Source organism: Porites lutea, chromosome 7 (genome assembly GCF_958299795.1).
Source record: "Porites lutea chromosome 7, jaPorLute2.1, whole genome shotgun sequence".
NCBI classification, from domain to species: domain Eukaryota; kingdom Metazoa; phylum Cnidaria; class Anthozoa; order Scleractinia; family Poritidae; genus Porites; species Porites lutea.
The window spans coordinates 30,510,718-30,522,841 of NC_133207.1; the positions used below are offsets into that span (position 1 = coordinate 30,510,718).

The window sequence follows — 12,124 nt, forward strand, 5'->3', positions numbered from 1 at the left end:
AAGAGCAGTGCTGGAAGATTTCAGCAGCAATGCACACGGATTGATCAACTTTAGTAACGTTGTGTCAAATCTGTTACGTTATAATGCATTAAGTTTCGACTCACTAATTTGCGCATCTGTTCGAATTGCATTTCCTCTGCCACGAATTGACTGTCATTCCGGCAGCCTGTTTGCCTTCCATCACACGTGGAGAAAACATTAACTCTGTTAGTCTCCAAAACTATTCACTACTTTACAAAACACAATCTTGAGCCTGTCTGGCATATTAATTTGCATGTCCATGTTTAGTGAAATGACAGAATTGTTATGTTCGCCCCAAATTTGTGGACTGTCAACGTCTGCAAGATCGAAACAACAATTAGTTTCAAAAACAAGAACCTCATAAAAATTAATAATTAATTACGTGCAGGGTTATCATCACTTGTATATAATATCAACAGACAGGTGAAGTTTTCCCGGGGAAATTCGACAACATGCAAATTAGTTAAATTTGAAGAAAGCTTACGGGAGGGGATTTTGACCTACCAAATGACAAAATAGGCCGATGAACTATGGCCACTTACCTGAAAAAGTAATGTTTTTCTCTTAGTGATAGTAAAGAAGCCAATAAACGCCTGCAACAAGTCGCAAATCAAGCGTGAAATTTTTCCCGGAAAAACTACAACTATGCAAAGTAGGAAATTAGGTTAAAGTTGTGAGAAAGCTCACGCGACGAGATTTTAACTTGCCAAATAAGAGTTTGCGTATTTGTAAAGACTTTATGACAGACTAATAAAAAATAGCTTTGATCTGGATATAAACTGCCGCACTTTAGAGAAAACCAGATTGGAAAATTGCCAAAATTCTTCTTACTTGCGATAGCCACGAAGTGATGATATCTGGAACCGCTCCAAAGTAAGTTATTTTTAACAAAATTCGTTTATATTGGAGACATGAGCTGGTTATAGGCTGGAAAGTATGTACAGTTCGTATAAATGAATAAGGCTAATGCCAAGTAAGTAAAATGCGTCGTGGAAGTTTACCCAAATTTTCCGTCTCACGTGGGCAAAATAGCACCAAAAACTAGGGGGGTGGTCAAAATTCTAAGAAATTAATTTTATTTTACTAAAAATACCACCGATCGTAATCTTATCTGATAGAGAAAAAATGCTGAAAATTTGGAGGTAATCGGCCGACCTCGATCCGCGGACCCTGCCTGGTCCTTAGTGACAGTGACACTTAAATGACATATGTTTTGACTGTTCAACTAAAAACGAAGAGTATTATGTGAAAATACTTAGCCGAAAAGGTTTCATTTGAATGGTCATAGTGAAAAGGTTTATAACAAACGAAAATGAAAGCAAACGAAGGCAAAGAAAAAAGAAAGAAAGAAAGAAAGATGATTTGATTTACTTGAGTGTGTATTTGATATTCCATATCTTTTTTTTAACCCTTTAAGCCATAATATCCACCTTCAAATTCTTCATATCGATGTTAATACATTCCCTTAAAGAATTAGATGAGTGAATTTGAAAAAAGATCAAAGCATTTTGCTTAGTTGATCATTATATTAACTCTCATAACTTTTTCACATGATCATTTACTGATATTTTAAAGAGAAAATTGACCTTGGTCACTACTGGGACTTTAATTTTTAAAGGAAGATAATTTTACGATACATGCAGTGCTATTTATTTTAAAGTAGTTTTTGTACATTTTATAAAGCGCGTCATGCTTGAGAGAAAAAGTTAAGTTGAAACTTGATTATACCTTGGCACCTCTTTTTTAGCTTTCAAATTAATAATAAAATATATAATTCTAGGAAGATCCAAAGCAACAAATTTATACAATCTGCTATTTGTGCTTAGCTTCCGACTGGAACTTCCGTTTCTTTCTCATGTCAATCACTTACTAATCTCGCACCTAGACCTCTTGTTGACGAAGCCGAAGACGAGATCCGGCTAAGTAAGAAAACATGGAACAATGGAATCTATTTGTTTCGGACAATGGGTAGAAAAGAAAACGACAAACTTGCTTTGTGCTTGACTGTTCAAATATTTGTTCCGCTGATATTTGTCATATTTAACATGGTTGAAATCAACTATTTATAAAAGAATAGAAATCGTACTTGGCAGGCTCTAAAGTTCAGTAAATGAACCTTCTGAATTTCAAACACAGCACGAGGTTTAAATATTTTAAATTTTCTATATAAAAGATGGAAAAACCACGGCGTTTATTCGAGAAAATACAGTCGAGACAAAGCCAATTAATGCGGAAAGAAAATGTGGGTTCAAATGAGTCGATCCGCTAAAGTAACCTAAGGGACAAAAAATTAAGCGTTAAACTATCTGCAAGTACCCTGGGACGATACCTTACTCCTGATATGGATGGTTTTTTGAGAACGGACCTCTGAAGCCAGTAAGTAAACCGCAGGGAAAGCGAATTAAAGATCAAGAGTGGAAATGAAATTGAAACTGAAAGCTGTAGCTTTATTTTCTCTTGCTTTTTGGACCGATCATTATTTCTTAATTGACATTGATCGGGGGATTTTTGTTGACACAATCTCTTACGGAGATTTCGGCATTTCCATGATCCCGGCCGCCTTCTCACTGGCTCTGTCACTGGCGTTAGCAGTTCTCAACATTCACTGTTCTTCCCTTCCCCCGTCGAGAACACGAACGTTACTGATTGAAATTGGCATTTTTTATGCTAGAGACGTTTAAGCCGTTTGAGACGTTAAAGTAGTCCTCAAGACGACTCTCACGTCTAGTATAAAACAGTAAATAAGACGCAGTGTCCAGTCTGATGACTGGACACCAACATTTTCTGGTGCGTGCGTCGTTTGGACGCACTTACCCGTCTGTGAGAGGACTTTTCCGTCTCAGTACTAGTATAAAAACGGGACGCTGTAAACTGCGACGCATTTATGCCCAACTCGTCCACAGACGACTGGGAAGAGTACTAGTCAGTGCTGTTTTTTTTTTTTCCAGAAAACTCTGTTTTTAACAATATTATTATCGACTTAATCAAACTGTTAATAAGGAGACAGGGAAAAAGATTTTCTCAAGCACCCGGATCAATCCCAGGTAGGATTCCAAGAAATTCTAAATTCGCGCCAAAATCGTGAGTGTAAAAATTAACTGTGAAACGTTGAAAATGCTTTTACACGAGTAGTACTTCAAAGATGCTCGCACCTAGTTAAGGGGCTGTCAATCATCCCAATCATGCAGCAAAGCCAGTGAAAGGCCTTTATCTGAATCCTCTTTAGAACGCAAGGGGTGTCTTTTCTAATCAAGGGATTGTGGTCAGTGCAAAGTCAAGTTCTGGAGATACTAACAAATTGAAAGAAAACTGGTATAAATACTATGCCGAACACGGTACCTTAACACTCTCTTCCTCCAGCAGACCCTTACTGCCCTTACGACAAATTAAACTGGAACTTACCAATATTTGACGCTGTCCCTCTCAGATGGCTGAGTGATCCCCCCTTTTTTCCTTACCCCCGCTGTCAAATTATGTGAGCCCCCAGAAACCTTCGACTCCCGGCCATTTCATGATCTGCTGTATCACGGTTGGTAGAACTAGAAATATGTTTCTATAAATGTTTCCCGCTAGTTCCTGTGTTGCCACGAGCCCAAACGTTCTGGAATGATAAAACATGTTATGGCTACTACTAAAAATAAAGCCACTACAGTTAAAAAGATGCTAAGAAGATACATTTCATGCTTTTTCTAGCATTCGGTAACTTAATTAGCCTAGCGTAAGTGTCAAACTCGTCGAATATTTTCTGATAACAACAGGAGACCGTCAGCTCAGCATTTACTTTCCAGCGGAGATCATCTGAAACCGAAAACGTAATCTAATCATATAAACCTCTTCACCTTTTTAGTAATCTGCTATTTTTACATCAGGAAATACTTAAGCATAACATTAACATTGATAATGCTTTTTTGAAAGAACTGTTTCATTCTGTGCCCACCAGTGATTACAATTCCATTAAAAAGTCGTTGTAAAAGACTTAAGGATCTATTAAAAAATCATTGCGGGAAAGGAAGGAAATATATGGTATGTTCATTTATCTGTATGAATAAACATAAACGGTCGGATAAAAGACTGCAGAGATATGTTGTACAAAGAAAATAATGGGTGAAGTGTGTTTTAATTGGTTGCTGTTTGCTACTGCCTCTGTTTTTGGCGGGTTTTGCGTCCACTAACAAGGCTGATCAAGAACCAGGGCTGTCGAGAATGATTTAACACAGGATTTTGCAAATACAGAAATTATTAGAACTTGTCAGGCGAAAAGCACGCAAACTGGAGTCAGAGTTTTTTGTGTGTGCGTGTGTGCAAGAACCAACTAGAGCTTTATCACATTAGGAAATCAATATTCAGGAACAGACGTTTTTTGTTAAGTCGACCTTTTTATAACACCACCTTACTCTACCTAATGAAAATCACGAATTTTATATTTTACAACTGCGGAATAAAGAAACAATGCAGAGAAGATCCTTGCATATTCACATTTTTGAAAGACGCAACTTATGAATTTGTGAAACTAAGAAGCCTGAAAAATTTAGGACTGCCGTGATTCGAACCCTGACATTACCGGTGCAGTGCTCTAACTAATTGAGCTCAGCAAGCCTACTGGGAGCAGTCAATAGCTGTTCAAGAGCTGTTTTATCCGAACGACATTCCACCTTCTTTTTTTCCCAGAGTTACAGTGTACTACTTGTTTCTTTTCGTTATCCTTTCGTACTAATTTGTTCTGTATGGAGTTCTAAAGATGAAATCCTAGGGTGTGAACGCTTTATTTGAAACCCTTAAGCAAGAGCGTTTTTCATGGTATACCTTTTGATTTGGTAAGTAAGTAACTCCAGATTTAAGTCTGTGAACCAAAAAATTCTTTGCTGTGGGCCATAACGGATGATGTTACACGAGACGATTCGCAACGACGATTTTTAGCGCAACACAGCGTTGCAACGTTGTTGAGACGTTGTTTCGAATGGTTACAACATCAGGTACCAGCACTGCAACGCTGTGCTGCGCTAATTAAAAATGTCACTTTGCGAATCGTAACCTCACCTTCAAACCTCCTCGACACAGTACATTGAATGAACGTTCCGAGATAAAAATTCATTGAAATAATTAACGATCAATGACAACAGTAGTGCAAGAGTCCAAAGGCTGACTGATCCAATTTTAGCCAGTGCATAAAATGCCCGGGGGGGGGGGGGGAGGGGGTACTCCTGGGAATTCTTGGTGGGGGTGTGCCGCCCAGTTCTCCAAATCCTGACCCGATTTCAGACCAGAAAAAGTAATTTTCCACACCCGTTTTCAGACCAGACCTCTAAAATCCATACCGGTGTCAGACCTGGCCATTAGGGAGAAATTATGTTATCATTACTTAGATTAGAGCGCAAACAAAAAAGTTCTTCAAATCCATTTCGAATTCGCATATTTTTCTTCCTTTCTTACTCATTTGGAATTGAAACGGTAAAGACGTTCATGCAATCCTGTAGTTTCCTCAAAAACCGTACGCGACTCCAAACCAAAATGGGCAAAGTGTATACCCGTTTTCAGACCAAATCGGTGCAAAAACCCTTCCCGATGGTGCGGCACATACCCGTATATAGCTTATATAACGGAGTACTCCCCCGCCCCCCGGGATAAAATGTAGGTCCTATTATTTTTATTCTTATGGCAGAAAATTAGAAACATGAAAACTTTCACATTCATCTATTATCATTTAAAATTCCTTTTAAGCCTCACACAGAGTAGCAGAGTTTTAGAGATATGTTTTACCAAAAAATACCTTCAAATCAGTGATCCTGCTTAGCACGATTAACCGTGAACAAACAATAGTATTTATTTAGCTTCAGTGTATCATGATCTTGACCCTTAAAAGGCTGAACAAGATAAACTGGGTGCCGGTATCCAAAGTCCTTAATCAGTTTAAGTCGCTGGTAGCCCCTTAATTGTAGATGATATCGATAATTTCCGTTAGCTGGCAAATGTACTTGATAATGAGACATCCGTTTGATTCATACGTGTGTCTACTTTGTTCTGTGTGAAGTTTGTTTTCGGTCGGTTTTTTTTTTTGTCAATGAAAAAGACGGAGATTACCAGTTGCATATGACACCAACGTGCCGAGCGGACGTTTGAAATTAATACCCTCGATACGTTGTTTATCACTGCGGTATCAGCTAAAAAGGCAGAATCGTGTCTTAAACAAGCAGTTTTTTGTCGGCTATTCACGTGTCCAGAGCTGCGCGCGAAAACGTAACCCTGCTGCATGCGACTGAAAGTGCTATTTTAAAAAAAGACGAAGACAAATTGACTCCATAAGAAACGGATCCTTAAGATTTGAGCAAGATGAGGAGACTTTTCGCATGCTTGATCGTCCTATGTGTTCTCAGCAACGTGAAGAGTTACGATTTATATGAAAAGCTAATTGCAGCGGTGAGAAGTCTGGAACAGGTAAGATTTAACTCGGATGCTTAATAATTTGGTCTTATCCTCCACAACTAAGACTTGTCATCGTGGTAGCACATAGTTGCCAATATTTTGTTTTATTTACGTTGTTTAATTTTGCCAGGGTTTTAAAAATTAAGCCAATTTTTCGTCTCATGCGGAAAAAACTGTTTGTTTCTCCTAGCGCTTTAGAACGCTTTTAAAAGGTGTGGCGTATTCTAGTGAAAGCTGTTTAGCATAGTAGGTCTTTAGCAATTCAGTTGCGGTGTCTTTTTTCAGTCCACTTTTTTTCAAACAAATTTATAGTTTTCTCCTTCCCGTTCTTCTCACATTTCGATCACAATCGAAAGTTTACGACAGCGTCTGATCTTCGCTACATAAATATATTTTGAGCTATTGAGAGAATCAGAATAGGGCGGAACGCCCGGAATTGTTGGCGTAAGGGAGCCTAAAGGGATGGCGCAGCTGGTTGAACACTCGCCTCTGGCCCACCAAAGTGGCCCTGGTTCAAATCCCGATGTCGATGCCATATGCGGGTTGAGTTTGCTGTTGGTTCTCTCCCTTGCTCTAAGAGGTTTCCGCTTCAGTTAGGCTCTGGTTTTCCCCTCTCCTTTAAAACCCATACCTCCAAATTCGAGCTCTTAGTGCTCCGTTGGTAAACAAATTACAATACAAATTCAAAACAATACGTGCACATCGCCGACAGGGTAAAAAGCACGTCCAGGAAACTCCCACAGAATGGGACCGGTATAAGATCCGAGCGTGAATCTGTAGATGAGCATAAGAGATTTGTTGAGTAGAAATATATTTAAGTCCTATTGCTGTCTTCCTTCATAACTAAACTTAAAAAATATGAGAAAATTTATGATCTGGGACAAACGTCTTCGATCGCTTCATTAGTATCATGCTACGCTTAAGTCTTAGACAAAATCATGGATTGTCTGTAATCCCTTCCCCCATTTCAAAGATGGAAAAAATTGGCGTGTTTTAATCTTCTTGTGGAGCTTCATCCCTTATTTTGGGGTGAGGGGGGAGGGGGGGAGGAGTCCTTCATTCTGTCGGCCAAAAACTAAGTAAGCTGGCGGCGGGTTGGAGCATCCTCTTTCTCCAGGATATTGATTCGAGGTATGTTACGATAACAGTAGCCTGGGAAGTTTTTTTTCCTATCAGTTTTTACTTTTCTTGAAATATTGACAGGGGAAGTTTGGTCTATTATTTGGTCAGTCTGGCGTGCGTAAAAAATTACAAAGAACTTTTCATTGTTTGTCTGATAAGTCTAGATGGTTTTATAGGTGGGAAATTCGGGAAAGTGCAATTTTTCTAAGAAAACAGGAGCCTATCACCTGAAAAAACTCATGTGTCGGTCAACCCACGATAACATAAAGAACCAACATTACAACAAAATTCCAACCATCCAAAGCAGTGATTACTGATTGACCATAAGGCAACCAAATGGTACATCGTTACATTCCACTTTAACGTCATGTTCATGTGGAGCACACGCGAAAAGATCGAACTTTCACCTTACAAGGGGGAATTTTAATTTTGAAAAAAATCGATGGACGAAAAGATACATTGATTGCTTGGTAGTAGTGCCGAAAGAATCTCAGAAGAGCGTATAGCGGGAACAAAAAAATGCAAACAACAATATAAAAAACGCAAGAAATGTTTTCCTTGCTGTTAGGATTAGTGTATCGTTTTCTTTTTACTGCGGATCCTTGTCTACATATGAGCCGGAACTCCTTACTGCTTTGGGGCTGCGGTTTTGTTATCGTAATAATGGAATTCTTGCGAGGCGATTTTACTGTAAAATGGCCGGTATATCAAAAAAAAGCTGCCACGATATTTTTTTTTTGCAAAAGTTACGTAGCACTTGCAAATCATTATCGCTAAGGTGACTATCTACTTCAATTGTTTCACTTACAGATAACCTCTTCTTCTGGATCAGTAGCGTAAACTCAGTTGGGGGAAAGGTTGCCTTCAGGTCCCAGTTTTTCAATGCACTGGGTGACTAATCTCTATCCAGTGGATAGCGCAACTGGGTTTCCTATTTATCATCCGCTTGATAGTGATTAGCCTGCAAGCAAGCCTGTGTATCCGGGGCGCTACTGCTAAGGAGCGCTATTTTAAACCTTTTAATCCCTAATAGTGATCAGCATCAAATTTCTCCTTGTAATGTCAATGCTTTGTAAAACAGAGTGGTCATGAGAATTACGGACATGATCACACAAAGTGAATTTGCTTGATATTTTATCAATTTCTCCCCACTATTTCTGTAGGGAATGAATAGGGACAGCAAATGAGAACTGAAATTAGTCTGATCTTAGGGTTTAAAGGGTTAAACGTTTGAAGAACCGGGTCCAGATGTTCAGACTGCCTCTTACATGTTTTTTAGGCCCTTGTAAATGAACCCATAGAAGTTCAAGAAAGGATGCTCAGTACGTATCTTACCACATATGCAAAGCACTTACCTTCGTCAGTACAGCTATTCAACGTGTATGAAGACACCTCATCAGATGGAACTTTGGGAGCGGGTCGTTCTGTACTGAGGAAATCCAACCCGTGGGAGAACATCAGACGTCGTTATGTAGCGAACTCAAAAGACGACAAGCGTTTTCAAGCCTTAATGAAAGAACTTGAAGCGCGAGAGTCAAGGATGCCAGAGAACAAGTTTCGTTCGGAAATTGAGGGTTTGAAGTAAGCTAGAAAACTAACAAAATGAGAATTACCTTGACGCAAAAGAATCAAAACAGTTGGTACGTATAGACTACCTAGTTTGTATAGTGTCCGAGATGGGACTCAAATAGATTACTGATGATGACTGTAATTCAAAATAGGTGAGTCAGCAGAGTCTAGATTGTTCATAAAATTGTAATTTTAGGTAGATGACTCTGGCCTTCCTTAACGAAGAAGAGTTGAGGATACTTGCACACAAATCACCCGGGTGCATAAATGAGAAGCTATAAAATTTGTCTCGGTGGGAGAACAACCGGCCCCGAGGGGTACTCCCTTATATAAGCTATATAGGTATGTGCCGCCCCATCGGGTAGCTTTTTTGCGCCCTTTTGGTCTGAAAACGGTATACTGGTTCGCTTATTTTGGTCTGGAATCGGGTATGGTTTCTGAGAGAACTACGGGAGTGTACGGAACGTTTTTATCGTTTCAATTCGAAATGAGTAAAAAAGAAAGGGAAATATGCGAACTCGAAATGGATTTAAAGAACTTTTTGGTTGCGCTCTAATCTAAGTAATGATAACATAAATTCTGCCTAAAGGCCAGGTCTGAAAACGTAACGGGTATGGATTTTAGAGTTCTGGTTAGCCTGTGCCAGGCTCCCGGATAGCATAGTGCAGACGTATTAAAACGAGCAAAGCGAAAATAAGACGCGCCCAACTTGGGAAAAGGGGTTCTCTCCCCAGCCCCCGCGCGTTTTTCGCATTTCCTTTTACTGAACGACTTTTCACCACTATCTCCGAGCCTGGAACAGGCTAAGTTCTGGTCTGAAAACGGGTGTGGAAAATCACTTTTTTTGGTCTGAAATAGGGTCAGGATTTGAGAACCGGGCGGCACACCCCCACCAAGAATTCCCAAGAGTACCCCCCCGGGCAACTGGCTAAGAAGTATATCAAAATCAGCTGAACACTTAAAAAAGAGAACAGCCCATATTTTCTGAAGCTTTTCAAATGCATGGGGCGAACAATTTGATTTTCCAACCTGAATTTCCGGCTTCCCCAGTTAAGTGTTTAGTACCCTAAGTTTTGAATACTAGGTAAAACCACGAAAGATAGCTATCTCTGAGAAATAAGTTGACAATCTTACTCTAAATCTGCTCTCAAGCATAATCCGTTCCTTTGATCTTGGACCTCCATGAAGAAAACTATTTTTCCTGATCCTGGTAGAAAGCAGAAATACCGTATTTATTCGATTAACCGCCCTGGGCGCTTATTAAATTTTTGGACCTTGAGAGTGGGCGCTTATTCGAGGTGGGCGCTTGTTCGAGGCTGGGCGCTTATTAAATTTTCATCATTTTCAGCAGGTGAAGTATGTTTATTTTGCAACAAAACAATAAATGCTAATAACAGAACGCGAAGAAGTAACAAAGCAAGGTTTCTGTACAATACTCTGAACAAACCTCCGTCCTCGGGAAAGTCTCTTATTAGAATTTATTCACTCAAAGGGGTGGGGTGGGGGTGAGCGCTTATTTGAGTTTGATTGGGAGGAGGAGGGGGTGGGCCCTTATTCGAGGCTGGGCGCTTATTAACTTTTTCTGCCTTTAGGATGGGCGCTTATTCGAGGTGGGCGCTAATTCGAGGTTGGGCGCTTATTCGAATAAATACGGTAACTAATTAAAATAGGAAGTTAGTCAAAACATGAGGGGTCACGTAAGCTACTGTTTGGCCCGGAAAGGACCGTTTCTTAAAAGAGAAAACTACGGAATTATATTAGTTTTAATTTATATCCTTTCATGTACGTCGATTGTTGCTGGTTAGAAATTATTATAGATCGTAGACTAGACCTTCCTGACAAGGTTTACAGAATAAAGGGAGGTTACGTGTCCGTAGGGTCTGATCAGTACGTTTGGGTGTCAGTTTTAATAATCAACTCTAAGTACTGAAAGTCAATGGTTATGGCCCGGACTGTAAGACATTTCCATCAGAATCATCACCTCTAAAAAGTGATTGATTCCAACCGTCTATTATAAGTGCAAAAGAGTGTGGGAAGTGCAAAAGAGAGGGAGAAGTGTGACGTCACGTTACCGTGGTAGCAAATTTCTTGATCTCACAGCAGTCTTTCTTGTCAGAGATTGCTATTTGCATTGTCGAAAGACGGAAGAAAAGTATGGCGTACAGTTTTGTTCCTGAGAGCAATCATCATGCAAGTCGTCATGTCAAGGTTTTCGTTTTTTTTCTCCCATATTTTCAGGACCACGGTTTGTCGAGATCCAAAGATTTTTCTACCATGGCAACGTGACGAAACGACTTCTCCTCTCCATTAAACCTTGCACTGATGTTGGTACTGTTTGAGGATCTGCACACCGGTAGTACTTGGTGTAACACTGCCCAAAATGTCCTGAGCCACTGCCCACTACTGTGACTGAACAGCGACCGCAACAAAGAGCGAAAAGTGGCATTTTCCTTATATGGCTTGACATCGTGTCGTAAAACCTCCGACGTCATATCTTGTAACCCTAGCTAATGACTGTCAAATAGTAAAATTTTCGCGGGAGAAAAGAGCGAAAAGTAGCATTTTCTTTATATTTGCTTGGCACCTTGCCGTCACACCCATTACCGACGTCATATATCGTTACCCTAACACAACTGACTGTCAACTAGCTAGAAACTGAAATTTTCGCTGAGGTTATGATTTAAAGTCTCCCCCTTTTCGCGGGAAGAAATCAGATTTTATGAAATGACGGATTTCAACCTTGAGTATGCATGAGAACAAATTATGGCATTGTTAAAGGAGGTGTGGCTGCAGAATGTCCGTCATGATATAAAATATGTAAGGGAAAGAACAGCAATGTACGTGCGTCCACTTAAAAGATAAAGGGAGAAGCTACACGCTTCCCCATCTCGCTGATCTATGAAATTCTCGTGAAAACTTCCTCACATACGGTACTCCCAATTTTTTTTTTATAAATTTCATCATTCCATGACGAGACGTAAAACTGGACTGA

General features: G+C 39.8%; 1 long non-coding RNA gene across 1 annotated transcript; it reads left to right on the forward strand.

Annotated features, from left to right (window-relative positions):
• Positions 1-6,073: 6,073 nt before the first annotated feature.
• On the forward strand, positions 6,074-10,548 carry LOC140943133 (uncharacterized). Its single transcript, XR_012166588.1, has 2 exons — positions 6,074-6,453; positions 8,843-10,548. It is a non-coding gene; the product is annotated as an uncharacterized lncRNA (long non-coding RNA).
• Positions 10,549-12,124: the final 1,576 nt, after the last annotated feature.